The sequence below is a fragment of the Xyrauchen texanus genome, chromosome 22 (assembly GCF_025860055.1).
Source record: "Xyrauchen texanus isolate HMW12.3.18 chromosome 22, RBS_HiC_50CHRs, whole genome shotgun sequence".
In the NCBI taxonomy this organism is placed as follows: domain Eukaryota; kingdom Metazoa; phylum Chordata; class Actinopteri; order Cypriniformes; family Catostomidae; genus Xyrauchen; species Xyrauchen texanus.
The window spans coordinates 36,109,563-36,119,378 of record NC_068297.1 but is presented as its reverse complement, the minus strand read 5'-3'; the positions used below and the strand labels follow the sequence as shown (position 1 = coordinate 36,119,378).

The window sequence follows — 9,816 nt, the reverse complement described above, 5'->3', positions numbered from 1 at the left end:
CAATTGGTTGCCGCAGGTCCCTGCGTCAGCGCTGCGACTGCATCACCATTCAACATTGCCTTGTCCCAAATGGCACCCTCAGCCCTTGTGATCTAGCTTCCTCCGAGTGCAGGCTTTGATGACGTAAGAGAGTGCAGACCGATGGGGCACTGGTCAGCAAGTCCACGAGGGGGCATGATTGGTAAAAGTGTGCATTTGGGACAGACTTCAATCAGATGACGCATTTTTTACATTGTTTTTATTTGCATGCAGTTTTACAAATTATTATTTTTAAAAGCCATGGCATTGATAGATAGGATAAAGGAACATACTTTAAATTAACTATTTAATATTTGTTTTTATTAAATAATTACAAGCAACACTGACAATAAAGCATTAGGTAATAAAGAACCTCTGAAAAACAAAGTGACAACAGCAACAAAACCCCATTGTTTTATATCTTTAGAGAACATATAAACATTATTCAGAAACATGGATGGTTACAGCTTATAATACAGTAAAATGTAAAGAACATACAACCACATTTTCGCAAAAATAGTAATAAAATACACACAGCCACACTTCTGCAGGTATATCTGTTAGACCAAATGTTGCTATAACAATAAATATAGGCAGTCTTACAAGCTACACCATGTGCATTCATTTATCCTTTCCTGCTTTGATATTTTAGAGACTCACAATAATTCTAAAATCCTCTTTGAAACAACGGTAACAATAAACTGAATACGAGTAATTCCACTGGAAAATTAAATAAAACAAAGTTTTGAACAAGTTCTACACATCAGACTATACGGTGATTCAATATACCCATGGTAAGCAAGTGAGCTGTTGATAATCAGGAAAAGGTGATTATTAAAATACATTTTTAATCCGTAAATGAACATCGCCTTGTCCGCCATGATTTTCTCCTCCAGCTCAGAAACTGGAGTTCTTGGTCTAGTCTGTCGCAAAGACTGTTGGGTAGCGGACTGCCGTGAGCATAGACATCATATAGATAAGACGCCCTATCGACCGCTTCTGCCCATAGATATTATATAGAGACTAGATGCCCTATTGGCCGCTGCGCATATTTTGTTCTGACATCTAAGATATAGATGAATTGAATTATTCACACTAGCAAGCTCACAGACAAGTCAACAATGGCTAATTATTTAGAGAAGTTGCAAAGGTAAAAGCAGATATAAAGTTTTTGGCTATTTGGGGCTGACAGCCGCAGCAATCGGAGCATAAATGAGACCTTTGTATTTGATGACTTACAGAAGTCATATTTCACTTTGTGATTCTTTAGAACTGTGTAAAGTGAGAGTGTGTGTGTGTGTGTGAGAGAGAGAGAGAGAGTATGTGTGAGAGAGAGAGAGTGTGTGTGTGTGTGTGAGAGAGTGTGTGTGTGTGTGTGTGAGAGAGAGAGTGTGTGTGTGTGTGTGTGTGAGTGTGTGTGTGTGTGAGAGAGAGAGAGAGTGTGTGTGTGTGAGAGTGTGTGTGTGTGTGAGAGAGACTGTGTGTGTGAGAGAGAGAGTGTGTGTGTGTGTGTGAGAGAGAGAGAGAGAGAGAGAGAGAGAGAGTGTGTGTGTGTCACAAATCATTATAAATAGTTTCTTCAACTTATTAAAATATCTTACTTTACTGCAACTATCTGTTTCTGATTCTTTATCATAGTGTGTGATTTATAAAATACCTTATATCCTACATCACATATTTTGATTTTGGACGTCTGGTCACTTTATATCTTATATCAGAATATTATATTACTGTTAAGCCTACTATGAATATTAAAATACGCCGAACCATGTGTCCTGTATCATAGCTACATGAATGACCTTTGCAGCAAAAAAACTCCGTGTGAAAATCAGTTCGGTATTCAGTGAGATGATTAATTAAATGCGTTGACAGTTCATTGCACCTGCCATACAGATTACACTGAGTGGAGCGGGTGACCGGTCTAAAATGGCGGCGCCGCGGCTCGTCCGCGCCAGTAGGCAGTAGCGGTCGAGAATGTAAATCAAGATTAGATGGTTAAATAGAGAGCTTTCTCTGTTTGGTCGCATCTACATAACCAAAATGGAAAGCCTTTCAAGGTGCATTTACCCAGCCTTTTCTCTGTCTATCTCCAACAAAGCGGCTAAAACCATCAATTACATTTGGATTACATCTGGAAAAGAAAACGACTCGGTTACTAACGTAACCTCGGTTCCCTGAGAGGAGGGAACGACTATTGCGTAAGTAGCTTACGCTATGGGAAAACTCAGTTTCTCGAGAAATATTGAAGTCTTTATGTAAAACGCATTGCAGCTGCACAGCAGACAGTGATGAGCGAGGCAGCTCGGTCATTGGCTGCTGCGGCAACTGCTCGAACCAGTGATGGGGCGACTTAGAACACGCGACCAATGGGGGCGCGTTCCGCATTCGCGCGCTCAGAGCCTGCTGAAATTAGCATATGAGGGCTATATAATGAACGTCCCGTCATGCCAGTTCTTTTAGGTTCAATCGACTGAAGCGAACTGACCAAGCACGGCAGCTTACGCAATAGTCGTTCCCTGAGTCGTTCCCTCCTCTCAGGGAACCGAGGTTACGTTAGTAACCGAGTCGTTCCCTATCAGAGGTCTCTCCTATTGCGTAAGTAGCTTACGCTATGGGAACACCATGTAAAACGCTGTGCGTGCTGACTTCGCTCTATAAAGCCAGAGGCAGGTGCCTGAGCCTTAAAGCAAAGTGATATTCCACGAGCCGGAGCTATATAGTGGGGTATGACAGGGCGCCCTTGCCTTCAAGGTGGGGCGCTCCTTGTACAAACACAAGCACATATCTCATGTACTGAGCTTTTGTGTACTGGTACGCATAATAAACCCTCTAAGTCGGTCAGAGACGGACCTTATAAGGGAGGAGATGATGCCCAGCATATACATACTCCAGTTCATTTCACAGTCAGACTGATAGAATGTTGGAATGCAGTGAGGGGACCTGTAGGTTATAAAACCTGATAAATGTCGAAGGCGAGGCCCAGCCTGCCGCCGCACAAATATCTTCAATGGGTATCCCACTCCATGAGGAGGCCATGCTCCTCGTAGAGTGAGCTCTGATGCCTAAGGGGCATTGAAGGCCCTTGGCTCCATAAGCTAGCGCTATAGCATCCACTATCCAGCGCGATATTCGTTGCTTTGAGACAGCGAGACCCTTAGTTCGGCCGCCAAAGCATACGAATAATTGTTCCGTCTTTCTGAACAGGGCAGAATGTTCCAAATATACTCTTAGCGCCCTGACCGGGCAGAGTAAATTTGCATCACCTTCGTCTGCTGAGGACGATAGCGCTGCCAGAGATATCACCTGTGCTCTGAAGGGTGTAGAGAGCACCTTAGGAATATACCCGTGCTTTGGCCTAAGGACAACTCTGCAGTCGTTAGGTCCAAATTCCAGGCAAGCAGCGCTTGATGACAGCGCGTGCAGGTCGCCCACTCTTTTAACTGAAGCGAGTGCCAGCAAGAGCGTGGTTTTGAGCGAGAGCTGCTTGAGGTGCACGGTTCGGAGAGGTTCGAACGGGGCACCTTTGAGTGCGTCCAGGACCGTGGCCAGGTCCCAGATCGGCACCGAAGGTGGGCGAGGAGGGTTCATCGTCCTAGCACCTCTTAGGAAACGAACGATCAGATCGTTTTTTCCTAATGAATGTCCTTTATCAGGATTGTGTGACGCCGCTATGGCAGCCACATAGACTTTGAGCGTGGAGGGTGTGCGGCCCGCCTCCAGCAGCTAATGCAAAAAGGCGAGTACACTTGGTATCTCGCACGTTTTGGGGTTCAAGCTCTTGGTATCACACCAGTCACTGAACACTTTCCACTTTTGGGCATACAAGCGCCTCGTAGAGGGGCTCGCGCCTCAGTAATGGTTTTCAGAACTCCACTGGGGAGGTTCTCGGGAACCCGTTGAGGGGCCATGCATGGAGGGCCCACAGATCGGGGCGGGGATGAAGAATCATCCCGCTGGCCTGTCCGAGGAGGTCTTGCCTCAGCGGAATCGGCCATGGGGCAGATTGCATCATCTGTACCAGCTCTGGAAACCACGTCTGGTTTTTCCAGAGTGGGGCTACCAGGAGCACTGCACATTTCACCTCCCTGATCCGACTGATGACCTGAGGCAGCATCGCGATTGGGGGAAAAGCATACAAGGGGCGGCTCGGCCAAACTTGGGCGAGCGCGTCCGTGCTTTTTGAGAAGAAGAGAGGGCAGTGCGTGTTTTCCTTGGAGGCGAAGAGGTCGACCTCTGCCTCGCCAAAGGTTCGCCATAACCACTGAACCGTCAGAGGGTGGAGAGACCATTCTCCTGGGAGAACTTTGTCTCTGGATAGCATGTCCGCTCCTTGGTTCAGGACGCCTGGCACGTGCGCTGCCCTTAGCGGCGCAGGTGGTGTTGTGACCATAGGATGAGCTCCTGGCCATAGAGTGCAGGGAGCTCGACCTGAGTCCACCTTGGCGATTTATATACGAAACTACCGTCATGTTGTCCGTTCGGACCAGGACGTGTTCGTTTTGCAGGTACGGAAGCAGGGCTCTGAGAGCCAAGGCGACCGCTTTCATTTCCAGACAGTTTATGTGTAGGCGCTTTTCGGGTTTGACCAAAAGCCGGAAACAGGCCTGCCCTCGTAAAGGGCCCCCCATCCTATTTTGGAGGCATCTGTCGTGATCATTTTTCTCCGTGTATTCACGCCCAGACTCACGCCGGTTTGATACCAGTTTATGGCTTTCCAGGGCGTCAGGGCTTTTATACAGCCGTGATTCGCTCTGATCAAAAAGTGGCCCGAGCGCCACGCGTGAGTGGGGACACGGCTCTTGAGCCAGCGCTGGAGAGGACGCATGTGCAACAATCCTAGCTGGAGTACAGCTGATGCCGAGGCCATGAGACCGAGCATTCTCTGAAATCGTTTGACGGGGGCGTGCGCGCCCGTTCTGAACGATGTTGCAAGGCGTCGAATAGAGAGCGCGCGTTCTGATGAGAGGCACGCTGACATCTGCACTGAGTCTAGTACTATTCCCAGAAAAGAAATATTCCGGCCAGTTGTCGGATGCAGCGTCAAGAGAGAGGCTGTCATCCTTTCCGTCGTCGTCCCCTGATGTGCCGAACGAGACGAGACCCACCGCTTTGTTGGAGGGGTGCAGGTCCGCTCTCGCGAAATGGACCGGCGGCGGGGAGACATCTGGTAGCGGTGATGCCCGCGGGGACTGAGCCGGCGTGACATCACCGGAGTCGGGGTGCTCTGGCAGCCTCTGTGAGCGGCGCTTTTTCTTGCGCGGCATCCGCCCTGAATGAGTGCAGCTTCTGCGTGGTCCAGACCCAGGCAGCGAGTGCAGATGATGTGCCGATCTCCGTCAGAAAGAGGGCCTCTGCACGAGGCGCAGGCTGAAGGCATTTGAAACAACGCCTGGAAACTAACTCTTTTACTCTTAAAAAGCGTCGCGGGGGCGAACGCTTGTTCAGTAAAGGATGTGCGATGCGCGCCGGATGGCGTAGCAGAAGACCTCTCGATAGGGAACCCCATTATCTGAAAAAAGCCACAGTGAAGGACTATGAAGATGGTGGGCTACAAGCCATAGACTTTGATTGTATAAATGGAACCTTAAAGACTAAATGGTTAAGATGCTTTCTGGCAAACAGTAGCCTAGTAGCTTCTGGTATTGTGTCTCCAGGGAACTGTTTAAAAAAATTGGAGGTATTGATTTTCTTTTATGCTGTGATTTTGATGTTCCAAAACTTTCTGTAAAATTGTCTGCATTTCATTCACAAGTTCTGTTATATTGGAAACTATTGTACAAACACAATTTTACTCCCCATGATGTACCCATCTGGAATTGCAGATTCATTCTCTTTAGAAATAAGTCCCTGTATTTCAGTGAATGGATGGAAAACAACATTTGGTCTGTCACACATTTACTGGACAATTATGGCAATGTTTTATCTTCTGAAGATTTTGGTACAAAATTTAATTTTCAGTGCAATCGTAAACATTATAATATGGTTATCCAAAGCATCCCTTCTGCCTTCCTTTTTATGGCAAAAAATGCACTACCTTATTTGTTCAACCCCCCTCTTCTCCCTTCGTTGATGATTGCTGGTCACCAGTTCTGTAGTAAGACTTTGCACAACAAATTGTTCCGTGATCTCTTTACTCTGACTTCATACCCAATGCAATACAGCCGAAATGCTGCTTCTCTTATCTTCAGTCATTCTTCTCTGAAGACTACGCACATATTTCTTAAAGTTACCTTTACCACCAAAAGCTAAAGAGCTCCATTTCAAAATATTTAATGATATATATCCTTCAAGAGACCTCCTCTCACATAGATTTAACTTAGAGCTAACTAACTGTATATTCTGTGATGAGAACATAGAGACCACGGATCATTTGTTTTTCTTCTGCCCTTACAGTAACATATTCTGGTGTGACTTGTATGATTGGCTGGAGCCTTATCTACAGTCTCTCTCCAGTTTCACTAGAGATAACATCACATTTGGAATGACAATGAAAGACAAAAAATATGAAATGCTTTTAAACACTTTAATAAATTTAAATATTTCATCCACAAATGTAAATGTATAAAAACACAGCCTTTATTTACTGTCTTCAAGAGACAATTTGCACTGTACTACAAGTCCCTGTGGTTTATGAATAAGAAAACAGCAAAAGAAAAAACTCCTTAATTTTATTGATGCCTTAAAATTAATTGAAGCCCCATAACTATTATTTTATAACTGTTTCTTTATCTTATCTTATGTTTTTTTTTTTATTATTACTTTAATTATTATTATTTTACTTTAATTTACTCTCCTTTTCCTAAAGTTGTTTGTAATTTTACATGCTCCGTTTCTTGTTAGCACTGATATTCTTGTGTATTCTGACTAAGCCAGATATTGTTGTAAATTTTACAATTAAAGAAAAAAAAAAAAAAAAAGCAGTAGCGGTTGATAGGGCGTCTATCTATATGATGTCTATGCTTCTGCCTATAGGCGCAGACGAGCCGCGGCGCCGCCATCTTAGACCGGTCACCCGGTCCACTCAGTGTAATCTCTATGGCAGGTGAAATGAACTGTCAGCGCATTTAATTTTAATACCTCACTGAATACCGAACTCTCTCTCTCTCTCACACACACACACACTCTCTCTCTCACACACACACTCTCTCTCTCTCACACACACACTCCCTGCTGAAAAATCCAGCTTAAACCAGCCTAAGATGGTCAGTCTGGTTTTGGCTGGTCTCCCAGCCTGGTCATAGCTGGTTTATCAGGCTGGTTTTAGAGGTGTTTTGAACACTATTTAGCTGGTCAGTGTAGGTTTTGGCTGGTCTTAGTTGGTCAGGCTGGTTTTAGCTGGTCAGTGTTGGTTTTAGCTGGTCTTAGTTGGTCAGGCTAGTCTTAGCTGGTCAGTGTTGGTTTTAGCTGGTCAGGCTGGTCTTAGCTGGTCAGTGTTGGTTTTAGCTGGTCAGGCTGGTTTTAGCTGGTCAGTGTTGGCTTTCCCAGCTAGCCAAATTACGTGACCATTACGTAACGGCAACGTAATCACATTACGAATCTTTCGTCGTGGCAACGTAAGTGGTTACGTCGTGACAACCGTAAAAATGTGAAATTTCTGGATTCGTCGCCACAACGAAACTTTGTGACGATGCCTGTTTGTCGTAGCAACGTTGTGGCAGCGTCGTGAATCAATAGTTGTGTGTTGGTAACCAGTTGGTAATTTTAATCTTAATTAATATTATTGGACTTGCAGTACCAATCTAATTTCTGTCCTCATTTGCCCAAAACTATCTTTTGGGCAAATGAGTCTTTTTCAAAATATACAAAAAATATATTTGCTAAAATATATCTACAAATACATTTTTTGGGCATTTTTGAAAATATATTTTAAATATATTTTAAAGGCATTTAAAAATATATTTTGCCCTCCATATATTTCAATACAAGAAAATACACACAAGTAAGATTTGAAGAAAATCTTTATATGATGTCTAAAATGTGAACATGTATGTAACACATTTGAATAAAAATCAAGCAACGAACATACTTTAAATTTCTAAAAATTTACTTTTTTTCAAGCCATCTCAGTTCCCCCATCTTAGATTTCACTGCAAACCCCAAAGCTCCTCTGGACACATTGGGAAACTTCTTCACTGCCACTGTAAGAGACAAAAATCACAGCTATATTTTAAAGGGATGGTTCACCCAAAAATGAAAATTCTGTCATTAATTACTCGTCCTCGTGTTATTCCAAACCCATAAAACTTTTGTTCATCTTCGAAACACAAATTAAGATATTTTAATGAAATTTGAGAGATTTCTGTCCCTCCATTGACAGTCCAAGCCAATTTAACTACCAATTTAACGCTTCAAAAAGTTAATTCATAAAAAATAAAGAAAATCTTCATTTGTGTTTTTGAAGATGAACTAAAGTCTTACAGGTTTGGAACAACATGAGGGTAAATTATGAAATTGTTTTAATTTTTAGGTTGAATTTATCCTTTAACTGAATTTTTCTAGTAAATTTTCCTTTCGCCAACTCTGTATCCAAAATCAAATACTTATCTACTATACAGTATTCAAAAAAAATATGCCAACATGGTAGTATGTCCGAATTCATAGTATTTAAAAAAATAAATAAATAAAATTTAATTCATATAGAACATACATTTTTAATGGTTGTGAAGTAAATTCAAATACAAATGTAGTACCTACTCAAACAGTATGACGCACAGCAACTATTGACTTACCATATATTGCTGCCATGGTGTCCTTGTCAAGGGCATTCCTTCTCTCTGCACCAGTCAGTTTTACTCATTCCTCCTACAAAAGACAATACACGATACATGAACATTTGTATAGGGTACAGTGGGCAGGTACCATTGTCTTCAAACTAGTTTTAAATTTCCAAATATTTTTGTTCACCTTAACAGTGGAACTGAAGAAAAATAACTATAGGTATGCTGGATTTGATGGATGTTTTGGACAGTAAAGAAAATAATGAAGGAGAGGTAGAATTAGCATTTTTTTAAACTACTCTGTAGTTTTTACCCAGCAACGCTGCAATGACATAATTTGTGTGCGAACCTTCGGCAACAAGCAGCTGCGTAGAGCAGGCTTAAGCATTGATGCAAACTTCACAATTTTGTTGCTAGATTTAGCAACTTTTAAACTATGACCTGGCCTTCGAAACTGTTTACCTTTCAAATTGCTGTGGATCAGAATCTCCAGTGGGAAGGAGGCCACTAAAAGAACATGTACCATTGAAGTGGCTGTTTGGGTCTGCACGGCAGAAGTCCATTGATGCTTTAGAATGGTTATACCTGTGCCATGTGCTAACTCCACCTGTGGTTGTGATCACATAAAAAGAGATTTACAATATACATTATTTTCAAATAAATTATTTAAAACTCAACTTAAGTTTTTATTCAGCCATTTCATCCATCACAGAAATGCATAACAAATCGTCTAGGTTACGTATGTAACCTCCGTTCCCTGATGGAGGGAACGAGACGTTGTGTCAGAGAAGCGACACTAGGGGTCTCTCTTGAGCGCCGATATTCACCTCTGAACTATGAAAAAAGGCCATTGAGAGTTAGCAACCAGTATTTGCATGTCCCGCCCCCGGACATACGGGTATTTAAGCGGCGCAAATACAGGAGTTCATTCAGGATTTTTCTGAGGAGCCGGAAATGGTCCGGCCACAACAGTGGCTCGGCTCAGCGACGTGGCAGGGGAGACACAACGTCTCGTTCCCTCCATCAGGGAACGGAGGTTACATACGTAACCTAGACGTTTCCCGTTCTGTCGCTCTCTCCA

At 43.3% G+C, this 9,816-nt stretch overlaps 1 long non-coding RNA gene across 1 annotated transcript; it reads right to left on the bottom strand.

Annotated features, from left to right (window-relative positions):
* Positions 1 to 7,964: 7,964 nt before the first annotated feature.
* On the bottom strand, positions 7,965 to 9,548 carry LOC127662170 (uncharacterized). Its single transcript, XR_007972861.1, has 3 exons — positions 9,198 to 9,548; positions 8,748 to 8,820; positions 7,965 to 8,156 (listed from the first exon to the last, which is right to left on the bottom strand). It is a non-coding gene; the product is annotated as an uncharacterized LOC127662170 (long non-coding RNA).
* Between the last annotated feature and the right edge of the window lie 268 nt (positions 9,549 to 9,816).